Consider the following 15465-nt stretch of genomic DNA (forward strand, 5'->3'; position numbering starts at 1 on the left):
TCAAGTTCACAGCTGTTCCGACGTTTTACATGAAATCACCACTGGCTAAGACACTCAAGAGCCATTCCTGGGTTTGGAGTACCCTCAATGACTAGCTGTACATTCAGTGTTCCGTATGCAGGCCGCTCCTCTTCCCAAGTCCTGCTGATCTCCACAGACTTCTCAAGCAGCCCACGTACCTAACACACAGTTCTGAATTTCAGTCCGGGCAAGTACTGGAAATTCACTGCTGCAAAGACAACTCCTTTTTTGGATCTGCTCTCAGATGAGAAGGAAAAGGGTGCAGTGCAGAAGGGCCTCTACAGGACAGAATGCCATGCTTTTTCCCACCACAAGTTTTTACTTATTTTAGAATTAACTTTAAGTTCACCTGGGGTATTTTTTGCCTTTCAGCTTTCAAGAAATCAGTAATTTTGTGAGCTTCATGCACTGACAACAGAAGATTAAAATGGACTGAAAAAGACTGGTTCATAAACACTTTGCAGCACCTAACTCAAACCTCTCCCAAAGATCTCAGCAAGGATCTAATCTACAAGCTTTACATGCACTTTTATAACACTGTAAAGTAATTAATCTGGTCCAACACAGCTCTAGTTATTAAATAAGACAGCAATAACTTTGTTATAAATCATTCCAAGCAGATTAAAGCAAAGAAGCTTGAATGCACACTCCCAAATGCCAGATGATGCAAATAGTCCATTTACTTTGTCACCTATAATCAACAGCGAGAAGTCACTAATACCACAAGATTAACCACGTGCAACCAGAGTTCAACACGACTGTTCGGAGTATTTCTTACAAATTCCTCTTTCTAATGCCTTCTTTAAAATTTTATAATAAATTCCCTTACATAAGCACGTGTTCTGTCTGCCCAAGAGGGAATAATGGCACTTGAAATACACGGTGTATTTTCCAGCCACAGAAATCATGACTGAATCACAGATATGTTATGCCATGACAAATGCACAGGATTATCTTCACCAGAGAAGCAACTCATTTTAATAACATTGCCTCTTTTCAGCTTTTTAAACTAACCTGACAGGAAGAATTCCTTTAATACTTACTAGAAAGGAAACAGGTAGTGATGTGGTACCTCACTCCAGGGCCGAGTTCCTTCCCATGTGCCCAGGGAGAGTCAAACAGTGACAAATGCAGGAACTCTGTGCTCTAAAGGCCGCCCTTATCACCACTTCGGTGTTTTGGTCAGTTATTTTCATCTCCGCTGCAAAGCGCATGGAATGTAGCTAAACCCAACACATTTCCTGGAAATTAGTCAGTTAACTCCTATGACTATCCAGAGTATTAACCTGCACAGGATAATTCCCCTTCTCCACACCATTCCTAAGCACTCCTCCTCAGGAATCAGGAGGGATTTCTGGCTGAGCCCCAGACCATCAAAATAATTCCCTTGGAGCTAGAGAAGAAGTCACTGGAGTTTGACTTTTCCCAGGAGACTTTCCAAGGTAACGTGAACTCGTCCGTTCAGCGCAGATGTTCAGAACAGCGTCAAACTTGAGAAGGCAACAAGGGATGGATGGCTATGCAACTGAACGTTGGGCTACTGGAAATGCAGGATATTGTATCAAGTTTATTAAACATGAAGAGCTTTCGCATGCATGAGCAAATTGCCCCACCAAATTGTCTCTGTGGACAAATGTATCGGACTGGCTATATTTTGTGCAACTGAGCTCAACTCAAGGTCCAGGTGGGCTATACGGCTCTGTCTTACAACGCAGAAGATACCACAGGCCACAGCAAAACAAGCAATTGACTTCTTGTACTTTACTTTTCATTTGAGTTTCTCATAGACTCACAGGCCTTCAGATGAACTCTAAAAATGTTAGGTTTTTTTCTTCTTTGGAAACAAGTTTCTACAGTGGGGATGAGGTTCTACCTGTCTACTTCTTGCAGAACCTAGAAGACATTGCGATAAGTCAATCACAAAAAGATTTTTAGTTGGCTAGAATTCCTTGATTTGCTCTCAAATGTTTTTTCTACTCCAACTACTCATCGGAATGTTGACAACAAGATATCTGTGATAAAGGCAGTATCTCCACCTTTACAGTGAAAATCTCAGAGCGTGTTTTGAGAAGCCATCTGCCCAAACATCAGATATTCATAAATATAACATCTTCCTGTTCTGAAATGAAAGAGCAAGTGTTCTTAATATATCCTTCCTTCCAGCATTCAAAAAAGGAAAAAACACACACACACACCTGGAGGGCTTTAAGTTCTTACTTTAAAGCCGTGGGACGCTGCTTCTAAGTGTCCCTCTTTCCACAACACAGAAGAGTTTTCCTTCCTCTAAGTTTTTCACAGCCCGTGAATTCATGACTGTTTTCTACTGCATTTTCTCTCTCTCTCAAGACAGCCTAAGTCCAAAATTTCAAATACAAACACTTCTACAGGACTGCAACACTGAGTTGTCTCCTAGACAGCCCTGAAAGTAAAATATTTTTAAACTTAATTCTTCCTGATTTACAGAGCTGCAAATACCCAATTGTCATCTAATCACCCAGAGAGCTTACCTTACAGATTAACAGATCACTCACTGCAATTTCTGCATCTCAAGCTTGTAATACAGCTTTGTACAGGAAACACAACCAGAACATTCAGCAAACTTACTGTGCATGTGTGACCCTTCCTGAAAAGCAACGCTGCCATTGCAATCCAAGTAAACGGTGCTGTCACCTCAAAGGTGACAAAAGTTTGCCACTTAGCAGGTGCAAGAAGTGAAAAAAAAATTAAGAAACTGTTTTTTCTAATATCAAGAATCAAGTATTTTTGTGATTTAACGCACACACACTTCATCAACTTCTATCAGAAGTCAGTTTAACAGCCTAAGCAGTTTTACCATTCAAGAGGTGACGCTCCTCGGGAAGCGCAGAGCAAGACAACGCACGTTCTGCCCGAAGAACGATAAAACTTCTGAATCCTAAAGCCGAGCGGGTGTAGCTGGCATGGACACAAAATGGGACTCAGGGCCAGCCCTGGTACAACCGAGACGGGGGGCTATGTTAGGTAAGTAGAGAAGCGAGGGCGGGAAGCCCCAAAAGGTGGAGAATGCCTCAACCCCCGCGTTTCCCACCAGGCCTCGGCCCCTCAGAGCTACCAGGGCTGCCGCCATCCCAGGTAAGGCGGGAGGCTGGGGCGGGGGAAGGCCGGCCAGCTCTCCCTGCGGTACTGAGGCACGGGGAGGGGGGGTCCGCGGCAAGCCAGGCCGCAGGCAGCCCGAGCCGCCCCCCAGGCCCTCGGGGAGCCGCTTCCCCACCGCCGCGGCCCCGCCAGAGCCGGCCGCCGCCATCCCGCCCCCGCCGCGCAGAAACTTTCTCCTTCTCAGCCCCCGCACCGCCCCCCTTCCTCTTGCGGCGGGCGGAGCGACAGCCGCCGTGCCCAATGGCGCCGCGAGACAGAGCCCCGGCGACCAACGGGAGGACGCGGGAGGCGGGACCCGCGGCGGGCCGCCGGCGGCGAAGGGGGGACCTCCAGGAAAGCGGGAGCAGCCGGCGGGACCCACCGGGAGCCCCCGCCGGGACTCCCCCGCCCCGGCCCCGCCGCCACCCCCGCCCCCGCTCACCGGGAAGCCTGGCTCCGCCTCCTCTCGCCGCGGCGGCCCCGGAACCGGCCTCCTCCCCTCCCTTGCTTCTCCGGCGCCTCGGAGCCGGGCCGCAGCTGGCGGCGAAGGGGGCTAACGGGGCTCCGGGCGGACAGCTCGGGCACCCACAGCGGCCCCGACCTCCTCTCCGCCCCCCGCCGCTCCTGCCCGGCCCGTAAACATCCCGGCATCCCCGAGGAGGGAGGCGGAGCGGCCGCCGGGCCCCGCCTCGCACCCTCCCGCCCCCATTCCCGGCCGGTGCCTGCAGCAGCGCTTCCCGCCCTCTGGGCCGGCACGAGGCAGCGGGACGGCGGGAACGGCTGCGGCGGGAACGGCGCCGGCCCGGGGCGCCGGCAGCTCGGTAGGAAATGGCTGGGCCCCTCCGTGTCTGGAGGCAGGGACCGCTCCTCTGCCCGGCACCGCGGCCATAACGGCGGCTGGGGAAAAGCACCGCGCTGTCCCGGCGAAGGCAGAAGCGGCCGGGAGCTGGGAAAACAGCGGCTCGGGCCTCTGGAAAGCAGGGACGGGTCGTCCCGCGGTTCCCTGAGCTTTGGCCCAGGCCTGCTGTGGAAAACCCAGCGTGACAGACACCGCGCTGCTCGTGTTGTGCAGAAACTGTGACACCCCGATCCGCGAGACGCTCGGTATTAACCGTGGCTCAAACTCCTTTTTGCTATACTTGGGAGAAATAAAAGCGACAGGAACAACAAAGACCAGGCTCTCAGTGAGTCCTGTCCCACCAGCTTCTACTTTTGCAACAGCGCTGGTCCTAAATAGATAAAAAAAAAAAACCTGAATTCTAGAATACTGCTGTTTTTCAGGTTCTGGAAAGTTTAGCCTGCTTCACAATGAGGAAAAGCTATTCACTTCACTGAACAGAATTTATTCTCTTGCGGAATAAATGGGAAATGGGCCACTGTGTCTGGGAAAAGCCTATTTGCCTCCCTTTGTACAAAATTGTACTGTCTGCTTTTGAGGCAAACCTTTCAGCTTTGAGAAATCTGTGGCGTATTTAGTGATACAAAGTCTAATGAAGTTTGAAAGGCTTTTTTTTTTTTTTTGTTTGGCTCTCATTCCTCTGATGCTAACACATTTATTAATTGTTCTGCACATTTCTTCTTTATTAGCACTGAGTTACTTGATGTCACTAGCCAAATACAGTGACAAGGTGGAATCAGACATAACCTATGATCTTCCCCTTTGAAGGTCATTTTGTATTTCTTTAAAAAGTACAGTCCAAAAGAATATATTGGAACCATGATGAAGAGATTTTTTTTTTTCATGGCTAACCTATCTTGCAAAAGCAGTTTCTTGTGAAAAGTGCAATACTTTGGGTTTCCCCATATACCAAAGAGTGAAAACTTGAGAGATCTGCCACATAATGTTACTCAAAAGAATTACAGTCAGCAATTCCTCTGAATGTTTTCCAGAAGTCCTGTTAGTCTCAGCCAGAAGTTTAGTTGTGCAAGACAGCCGTGTATTTGCAAAACCTCTGATGGAAAAAGGAGGGATTGATATTTGGTGTGTAGTTGACCACAAAATATTAGGTATCCTAATAAAAGCAATTACTCCTATACTATCCAGCTATTGCTCTTTTTTAGATTCTCTCAGATGGAAAGCGAGCAGTTCACAGTCACGAGCGGAGACCTAAGTAGCATCTGAAGCTTTCTCAGTGTTCATGCATTGAAAGAGAATAACCCAGAGCTTACTTGCCTTTTTTTCCAGTAGGTTTCTCACGGTCTTCCTTTGCTTAATCTGACTGTATCGGGCTTTTTTGTCTTTCATCCTATTTTTACACTCACTGCATTTACTTAAATGCTTTTTCCTTTATTTTCTCCATGCTGTTATTTCACTGTACATCTCCATAATATTTTGACTTCTCTGTTTAGTTGCCTGAATCCAACGGCTATATTAGCCTGACGTTACCAATTGCTCCAGCATCTTCTCTTTCCCGTATTTCAACCTTGCCCTTCTTAGAGGACGGCTGTTTCCATTTCCTTTTTGGTGCTTGATAATCAGAAAGCCTAAAAATGAAGAGGCTGCTTCAGTTAATTAGTCCATCATGGTGACCAGGCAAAAAGCCTTTAATATAAATGTAACTGCAGTGCGACCATTAATTTTAAATTTGCAAAGTGGCAAATCTTCCACGTACCGCAGAAGATTGTCTCCAGACCTGTGCTGTACAAATGTTTGTTCACAGAAGGATGTTTTTCTTTGCTTTTCAATGCCCATTTTCAGTTAAATAAATTCATCCAGCATTCCTTGTAATGAAGCTTTATATCAGACAGAATCAGAAAGGCAGAAGAGGCTCCAGAAGATCCAGTAGCCTCAGGGATTGTTGAGGAGCAGGCTTCTCTCTGGCAAATGCTTCTCTTGGAGGCTGGAGGGGGCACTGCCTAACCAGCTAGCAAAGGATTAGAGAAAATGGACAAAGACACGCCGGAGTTGGGGATCTGGGAAGGAGAACATGGCTTCTTCCCTAAGTATCAGCTCCTGAAGGAGCTGATTCCAGGTGCCAGCAAGCGCTCTACACCTGGAATCAAACCGGGCAGGAGCAGAGGGAACAAGGTCCTCACTATTTGTCAACTGAGGCTGCGCTTCACTAGCCTTGCTATTATAAATCTGTGTACATTAGGATTTAAGAAGGCTCCACCTTCAGTCTTTTTCTGATCATTGAAATCTGTCTAACCAAAATCTGTGAACATATATTACCTATAAATATGGCCAGGGTTCAAGGATCTCAAAAATACCCAATAATGAGAAAGGATATTATTCAGAATAGCAATGTTACGCCTGGATTGTTCCTGATTTAGGAAACTGAGTCCTTTGCCAGGAGTAAGCTACTGCGCTTACAAGCAGCTAGAGACTGTTAGGTAACAACATCAAAGTCAACCGGGAACCCAAATGTTTGGACCTACTCCCCGGCTGATTCCTGACTTGCTTTCCCCTATTCTCCAGGCCTCTGGACATCTAGATCCTTGAGATATTCATTAACAGAATAAATAATTATACATTTCTAGACTTTAAAACTTTCAGGCAGAAGAGCTCACTAGGACAGTGGAGGATGGGAATTTTGGGGGTCAGGGAAGTAGGAGCATAACATAACAGCTCACTGGTTAACAATTCTTTAGGTTCTTCAAATCAATAAACTACAGGAAATCAATCAAAAGGAGCAAGTCCTCTCCTCTGTGTCCTTGAAGCCTGAAAATTCAGGCTTCAAGCTTCCCCTCTATCCTGGTTCTTTGTTACTAACCGTAAAAAGGTGAGGGTAGCTGCCTGTGACATGGTAGGGGGAATCAGAACGGCTGCAAAGGCAGGAGTTAAGAGAGAGATCAGTTATATCCACACTAGATAAATATTATGATAGGGCCTTATGCAGAACTTAGGCTTTTAGACAACATAAATCATTAAATGGAGCGATTCATCAAAAGAGCTTGGAGAACTCCTGATTTGGACCAAGCAGGACACCAGACCTTCTTCAGAACTTCGGTATCAAAGAACCGTTTCAGAATTTTGATCATAATATATTCAAATTCAACACCCCTGTAGAAGTGCAAAGGCCAAATAAATTTACCATAGCAACAGCGAAAAGCCGAAGGGGAAAATGACCTGTATTAGAATTTCTGAGTAAGCCTCTATCATCTATCAAAGCCAGTAAGAGGACCTCCAAAAGACCAGCAGAGCTGTACTTGAGAATAAAGGATCGTATTGAAAACAAAAAGGCACTCCTAAAAAAAACCCATGTGTTCAGATGAGGAAAACAGAAAATAGCAAAACCTCTGGCAAGCTACACGTAGAACTGTAAAAGGCAGGCCAAAAGCGTTTGAAGGAAAATGTTGGTAATGGCATCAAACTTGATTGTGAAGCCTCTTCCAAACACGTCAGAAGCAGAAAGCCTGCTGTTGTAGACTTCGCAGGGCAAATACATGATTGTGATGTACAGACAGAAGGATTCAACGAAGGTAAGGATAGAAAAATTGTTTGCCGAGGTAGATATTGTGAGAGGTTCCTGCAGGGAGCCCGTTATACCACACAGACCTATGAGAGATTTTGGAAAGGTGTGTGGAAAGGGTGAGCTTGGATGAGGTAAGATTCCTGTGTTTCAAAAAAAATTCGTGACAAATCTTCACTGAAGCTTCTTAAAGAAATTCAGCTACCTTACAGTAAGAGGAAAGGTCCAGTACTTGGCTAATAACTGATTTTAGAATGGAAAAAAAATAGAAACAAATAATCCACTTCCACAATAGAGGGAGGTTTCTACTGGAATCTCACCGGGACGTGTGCTGGGCCCGTTGCTGTTTATGTACTCTTATTAAATAATGAAAAAAAGAGGTAATGAGATGACCAGGTTTGCCAGCGGCACAAGATTATGCAGGATAATAATTTTTAAAAATATATATAACTGGAAAACAGGAGGGATTAAAAGGAGTATTAATGGTAAGCAAAAGCTTCTACAAGAGGAAAAATGTATGGAAAACCTCAGCTTAAGCATAAATGACTAAGTGAGATGGCTGAAGGGAGCTAGAAGATGGATACGTCAACTTATGAAAGGCATCAGGGAGATAATTCCGGTTGTTATTGTTTTATTGGTTAATATTGATAAAAGAATAATTATTCCTTATCTCCCATACCGAAGGAGCTAGGTGCCTTAAAATGAAATTAGCAGGTAGAACTTTTAAATGAAACAGATGAAAGCACTTTTCTGTATGGTGACTACTTAAACTGCAGGTGAAAAGGATGAGTGGACTAAAAAATTTCACAGAAAAAAAAATATAAATAACCATTTAAACTATAAATGAAAAAAAATACAGGTACGACCACCAGCTTCAAATCTTTTTACTTTTGAGACAACAAGTACTGAGGAATGGGGATGCTTTACCCTTTTTTCCAGGGCCTCTAAACCTGGAGGCTGACGGCTCAGTTTCAAGCGGCAGCAGAGATTCCCAAACCCTGAGCAATATTGCTGTGTGGGAAGGTGCAGCGACACAGAAAAGCGTGAGGACATCGAGCTTATGGAACCTAAAACCATGGCAAAATTTCACTAAGAAATAATTAATGCAACGTTGTCAGCGAACAAGCAGCTGACTGTGTCTATTTTACACCACCAACAATAATGATCCAAAAAGCTGACTGTTTTAAATTTTAAATTCAGTATTTTGAAACAGAAATATTTTAGTCCTCCTGTCACTTAGGGTCCCCAAAACAATACTCATACAATGTACCGTTTCCAATTCCTCCCCAGACGAGCGTTGTGTTCTCCTGGCAGCACCCATGCTGGTGTCACTGCGGGGCGCGGATGCCGCAGAGGGGCGCCCGCGGAGCCGAGGCCGGTTTTGCTCTGTCGATTAGCTGGCGGTTTCGCTGCGGCAGCGGCGGTGTGGGCCGTACACCTCCTGCCGCGGTGCTGCCCATGTAACTTTTACGATACGATTAGCAGCCTGGTACCACGGATCTGTTTCTCAACCCAAATGTTTGGGTTGGCAAGGCAATGGCTGGTGGTAAAACTAGCCTCTTAATTTTGTTCTTAAAATTGTCATTTAAAAACATCTTCTGTGCAATATCTTTTTCTAAAATTTGGTGCTATATACATAATCACCATAAAATGTTTCTCTTTTTCAAAATTTCCTTTGCTCTATCACAGTGTTATTTCCACGTATTATCATAATACATCTTTTTGTTTAACTGAAGGAAGAGAATATTTGTACGTTACAATAAGCCCATCCTAGCTTGTTCACTCCTGATAAAGAAAAACAAAGTTTGCCGCAGGATGGTTGCCCACGGGCTGATCTCGGTACACGACAGGCTATCCTGCCCATCCAGCATCCCACTCCATTGCAGCTGGAGGAGCAGGCTTCAGGTTTTTCAACCCCCAGTCCATCCCCCTCTTCCTTCAGGGTGCCCCAGCATTCCCCCCGTTCCTTGAGGGCAGAGCTACTCGCTCTCACTGGAGGAACTTCGGTAAGTGCCTCACCAGCTAGCAAGCTGAAATTCAGTTTAGAGATTTAGAGATTATAGAACACTGGCCCAGGTTGCCCAGAGAGGCGGTGGATGCCCCATCCCTGGAAACATTCCAGGCCAGGTTGGCCGGGGCTCTGAGCAACCTGATCTGGTTGGAGATGTCCCTGCTCCTGGCAGGGGGGTTGGGCTGGGTGGGCTTTGAAGGTCCCTTCCCACCCAAACCATTCTGTGATTCTATGATTCTATGATTTGTGTCATGCTCAAGTTAGCACAACAGCAATGAGTCTGTTCAAGAACTCGGCAGCATACTTGTCCACATTATATCTTACCTCGGTTGTTCCTATTTAGCGAATATTTATCATAAACACACATCAAGCTACTGTTCTTCTCAAGTTTGGTTGTTTGTTTTTTTTTTTGCTAGGTCATCCTCCATCTCTATCTAAAGGTCCAATCCATTTTGAACATTACAGATTTCTCGGTGTCAGTAACTGTGGCAATGAATCAGTGACTGGAAGGTATTCTCTTTATATATTTTTTTAACTTTCAACCTTGTAAGTTAATCGATTGCCCTGCTCCGAATGCCAGAATCTGGCTACTAGTATGTAATGGTAAAAATTATTTAACTTGTGGAATGACCCTGCATGCATGAGGTTCTTTCACAGAAGAACAGAAACATATCCATATTAAAGAAACTCTTACAGAAGTGGGCAAGCCTCTCAGCTTCCAAATAATTGTTCTGTCTGTTTGTGCGAGGCAGTAGTGTTTACGATATGACACAGGATTAGAAACTGCCCTCCAGTCTATAAACATGTACTTGCCAATAAAACCTACAAACCGTATATTTGGTGTCACTGAGGTCCAGATCCTTAGCTAGCGTAAGTCGGCGTAGCTGCTGGGACTGCAGCGGAGTCATGCTGATTTCCACAGCTGAAGACCTGGGCCTTAGCTGTTGGATCTGGGAATTTTTTACCCAAAAAAAGGAGAAAATTCAGTCAAGTTTGTTGTTTCCTTCAGTAATCCACAACTGCCATATGTGTTATGCTTGAGTCATTATTACTGTTGAACTACAAAACAAGAATGCAGTAAATTGTTAAAGAAAATCCACGGCTGTTACGTTTAAAGTCAAATAACATAAATACCTGTGTTTATGGATCTATATGCAGAATCACATTAGCTTCCGTGCTGTCTAGGAAATGAAGAAATCCTGTCTAAAAAACTTACTGAAACCTTACCCATAACTTTTCTTTCTCCTTTCCACCTGACTAAATCCTTGGGTAGAACAGACATCCACGCTATTGTGCTTGCAGTGTTGAATCCCTGAGGAATCCATAGAAGCAACTTATTCTTTTTACATAGTAACACAGGTAAAATTTAGAAGAAAGTTTGTAAAATATATTGGGATTTTCCAACGGAAAGGGAGAGATAAGATAAAAGCATTTCTTGGCTCTTTAGCACCCAAGTAAATCACGAAGCCGCAGACCTCATGGAGGTCCATGTTCAATCGCATGATGTTCCCCACTGGATCACGCACCAGGTGATACAACTGGCCAGCCCTTCAGCGTGCGCCGTTCACATCTTCTTACCTTCAACAAAACCTACGCCTTTGTGGGAAGGCAGCCTGAGCTTCACGATCAGTTCAACACCGTGTAGTGCTTACACTTAGCCCCGATACACAACGAGAGGATATACACGTTGCGCATCAGCTTTTTGCCCAGAGTCTAATACAAGTACTTGCAAACGTTCCAGATTCCAGTGTTACTCGACAAATTTCTTTCAAATAGCTTTATTCAGTCTTTCCATATCAGCTTGACCAAATTTCCTAATCTCCTGTTCCAGCCTTGCAGCTAGCAATAAAATGAAGATAAACCAGCATTTGTTCTCCTAGCATCCTTTCTCTTAGCCGGTGTCACAACTGGTTAGAGTGCAACTCTTCCAAACAAGAATTGTCTCTCACCATGTCTCTGCACTTTGCCTGGCAGAGCGGAGCCTGTGCCTGTGCTGCAACGCAAACGGATAATAATTTATGATGATGTTGGAAGGGTGTTGACAGAAACAGAGCTAACGGCACTAGCAGGGAGTAACTGCATTTATAGTAAAAATAACTATTGTCAGTCAAAAAAAAAGCAAACTTAATTTCCAGTGTTTAATCTTTGTTAGCTGGGACTCCCAGTAGAAAGAGCCTGATTTTCAGTGGCAATTTTGCTAGAATAAGGACTGCAGAATTTTTCTACTGACTTCAGCAGACTTTGGAGCAGCTTTAGAGAGAAAAAAAAAAAAAAAGAATCCACAGAACAAGTGAAATAAATATTCTTGGTGTTTTACAATAAAATGGGAGTGCATTTTATAGGTGGCTAGCAGCTTGTAATTACCCTTAGTAAAACTAATCCTTTCCCTGTGCTTATTAAAATGTTTTGTGTATCAGCAAGCCATGAAAAAGGACTCGCCGCCCATCTCTTAACTTGCACTAAAACTGAGAAATGTCCACTTGAGTCATAGTTCCCAGTGCCAGTCCTGTTTCTCTGCCTGCTCTTGGAATTCAAAGCCTCTGAGGGAATTAAAACTAACACATTAGTTCCTAATTAAATCCAAAAGGGATGTGAAATGTAACAAAATAACTTTATAGCATTTCTTGGGAATATGGTCTCGGGAGGATAAGGAAGGAGCAGTGGCTTTCAATTAATGATTTTCCCTCCTCTAACACACAGAAAATATCTGCAATGTTCTTTTGACCCCCTTCAGATTCTTCAAGGAGAGCATTTGACTCTTCAAGCTTCCTCCTGCAAATATATTTTTAAAAGTTGCTGCAGGTTTGTAATAATTTAGTAGGATAAAGAAGTACAGTCGTTACTATTGCAGTCCTTTTTTCTTCAATTAGTATTTCTAATCACATTAGACATGTTTTCAGTATCCAGAGAGGATGTCTGATCCCTACAGCTATCGTGAACCATTAACTTTAATTAAAATTTACAAGTCTAATGTTGTTACATCTGCTAAAAGCATTAACTGCCATGTTAATTACCAAAATGTTAATGTTGCGTTAAAATATGAATGTTCCCTTTTGACAGTTCATCTGTGGTTTAATTATTTATTTTTGGTAGAATATCTCCTAAAGAAAAAGGCATGAAAGCACAAATGCTGACTGAAATGATGAGACACAACGGGAAAACTTCATCTAAATAGAAAACTTAATACTTTAGAATACCAATTGTTAGCAGAAACCCATTTGCATGCTTTACTGCGTCTAAAATAAATACAAGGCGCGTGTGTCATCTCTAAGATGTGACTAGAATCGCAGCGCGTTCTGTTGCTGTTACTTCGTAGGGATGTCTTGTCTGCAGGACACAGGTCTTAAGTCCCCACAGCTGAGCACTGTCATTGTTTTGGCCTTGCAATAGCAACTTCCCCCGAAACAAGATTTCAGGACCTCGCATGAAAAACTCCTGTTGAATTTCTGAAGGTTTGCCCGTATAACTAATTTGATTGTACCAAAGCAGATGTCTGGAACTCAGTCCTGGAGTTACTGCCCTCCCTGTGCCCACAGCACAGGATCAAAGCATAAGGCTTTTTAAATCACCGCAGTTAGCAACAGGTATGGCGAAGTCTGTGCAGTAATTCATGTAAAGAAAACAAAAGTCTCTGGCTCAAGTAAAGCTGTCACTTGCCATATTCCATGCTAAGACACTCCCCGGTCATTATTCTTAAAGGCACTGTCACTGAAATGAGTGAATGAGAAAGGTCTGACAAACCGATGTTAAATAGAATTGTTACATGTTTCTCTCACACTGAATAATTATTTTAATGGCTGAAGTTAGCAGTTTGCAGAGTAATTTCTTAATGTGATTGTAAATAGCTACTGTTAGATTTCATGCCACAACCTATTTTTTTTTAACTTACATGAGGAAACCTTAATTTTGCCTGCAGATCATCCGCGTTACACGTCAGATGCACGCTCCTCACTCTGTATTCACTGAATGTTGGAAGAAGGCAGCTGTTCAGTGGCAAGGGCCTAATTGGTTTTGTAGGGTGGGGGAAGGAATATACATTTTTAGAGATCAGATGTCCAGCTCACAAATTTAGAGGGTTTATTAGAATAATAAAATTTTTAAAATCTACAAGTCACGGTGTTCAAAATACAACATTTCAAATTACTGTTCCAAGCTTATTTCAACATTTTTTAAAGAAACTAGACCTACAAGTTCCTTCACGTAACCTGAAGGTGGCAAATTTGCATACACCTCTGGAAGCTGTCAGTAGACTGGCAGCTAGCAGGACAGCACGTGTAGCACAACGCCTCTTGCTTCACCACAGCCTGCCCTTTTCCGATGTCCGTATCTTCCCTCAGCTCTGCGGCGGAATTCGGTAGTTCCACTCATAAAATAGGAGTTTTCCTATCATACGCGTAGAGCTGCTCTGCTTAGAGGTAGGTGTTGTAGCGTTCTGATAGGATTCCCCTAGCAGCAAAGTTGCATTCCGTTGTCTTTTCGCGTTAACATTGTAGGAGAATGTTGCAAAAAGCAGCGCCGTTTGTCTTCCACAGAGTTTGGAGGACCTGTCTCCGTATCCACGTGCAGAGATATCAAATGAACTGGTCTGATGCAGAGAAAAGCTCTGCAGCCTCCCAGACCTTCAGAACCAAAGCTGGGCTGAGAGTTCATGGCATCTGTCTCACCTCCTTCCCCAAAAAAACCCCAACTCTCAAGCCCAAACAGTGTGAAAACCAAGCCACAGCTGGTTGTGTTGCAGATTCGAGCCGTACTGCGTTCACATCCAGTGGGACTAGCGATGAGACTTACTCTGGTGTGCTCTGACACCGGAGCTTTTTCAAATACTACTTCAAAGAGAAAATCTTTCCATTTAAAAATAATAGTTGTTATTATTTTGAAGAATGTAGCAAGTTGCTAAAAAAGTGTTTTCTAATAGTCTGCCAGAAGGCAACCCATCTCCTGGGCTTTGTTTGCTTGCATAGATTTCACTGCCTGCAGCAATGCTTCTTAAAGTCAAGTTTACAGAAAGTTTTGTCTCTCTTGGGGGGACTAACACCTTCCAAAGCTCATTATTTATTTGGGAATATTCAAGCACTCTAGAAAAGTGTCGTAGTTCAGCCCCAATCAGGACCAGACTACGCAGTCTCTCTCTCACTCCCCCCACCCTCGGAGAGAACAGGGGGAGATGATATAAGAAAAACGGCTCGAGGTTTGAGATAAGGACAGGGAGAAATCCTTAAAGTTACCGTCACGGGCAAAACAGACTCGACTTGGGGAAAACTATTCATTTATTTCTAAAACCAGCAGGATAATGAGACAGAGAACTAGATAACCTCCTCCACCCCTCCCTCTTCCCAGGCTTAACATTATCTCTACCACCTTCCCCCGACACGAGCGGCACAGGGGGGAAGAGGGAATGGGGGTTGCGGTCAGTCCATCATGCATTGTTTTACACTGCCGCTTCATGGTCGGGGGAAGAACTCCTCACGTTGCTCCCCTGCTCCATCATGGGGTCCCTCCCACGGGCCACAGTCCTTTGTGAAACTGCTCCGGCGTGGGTCATCTCTTCCACGGGGTGCAGTCCCTCCAGAACGGCTGCCCCAGCGGGGCCTCCACGGGCCACAGCCGCCTTCAGGCACCCGCCTGCTCCGGCATGGGGTCCTCCCCGGGCTGCAGGGGCACAGCCGGCCTCACCATGGGCTGCACCACAGGCTGCAGGGGAATCTTGGCGTTACTCCTTTCCCTCCTTCTTCTCTGACCTTGGCGTCTGCAGCCGTTCCTCACAACAGGCAGGCAGACGCATCTCAGGGTCTCTTCACATCTCATCTCCTCTCCACTTCTCTCAGCCGGGCCGGGCCGAGTCAGGCCCAGTCACCGCCCGGCGGGAGGCCAGAGGGTGAGGGGTGCAAGGCCCACGAGGCTCGCGCC

At 44.8% G+C, this 15465-nt stretch overlaps 1 protein-coding gene across 2 annotated transcripts in view; it reads right to left on the minus strand.

Moving 5' to 3' along the window:
- Nucleotides 1-3741, minus strand: part of NEK7 (NIMA related kinase 7) — a 68891-nt gene extending 65150 nt beyond the window's left edge. The window contains exon 1 of one of the 2 annotated variants that reach the window (XM_086753074.1): nt 3578-3741. The gene's annotated coding sequence lies outside the window, so the exon portion shown is untranslated. Of the gene's footprint in view, nt 1-2854; nt 3026-3577 lie in introns of those variants that run through there. The other variant, XM_086753075.1, reaches the window with a different exon arrangement.
- Between the last annotated feature and the right edge of the window lie 11724 nt (nt 3742-15465).

This window comes from Chlamydotis macqueenii, chromosome 8, assembly GCF_036417535.1.
Source record: "Chlamydotis macqueenii isolate bChlMac1 chromosome 8, bChlMac1.mat, whole genome shotgun sequence".
Classification (NCBI taxonomy): Eukaryota; Metazoa; Chordata; class Aves; order Otidiformes; family Otididae; genus Chlamydotis; species Chlamydotis macqueenii.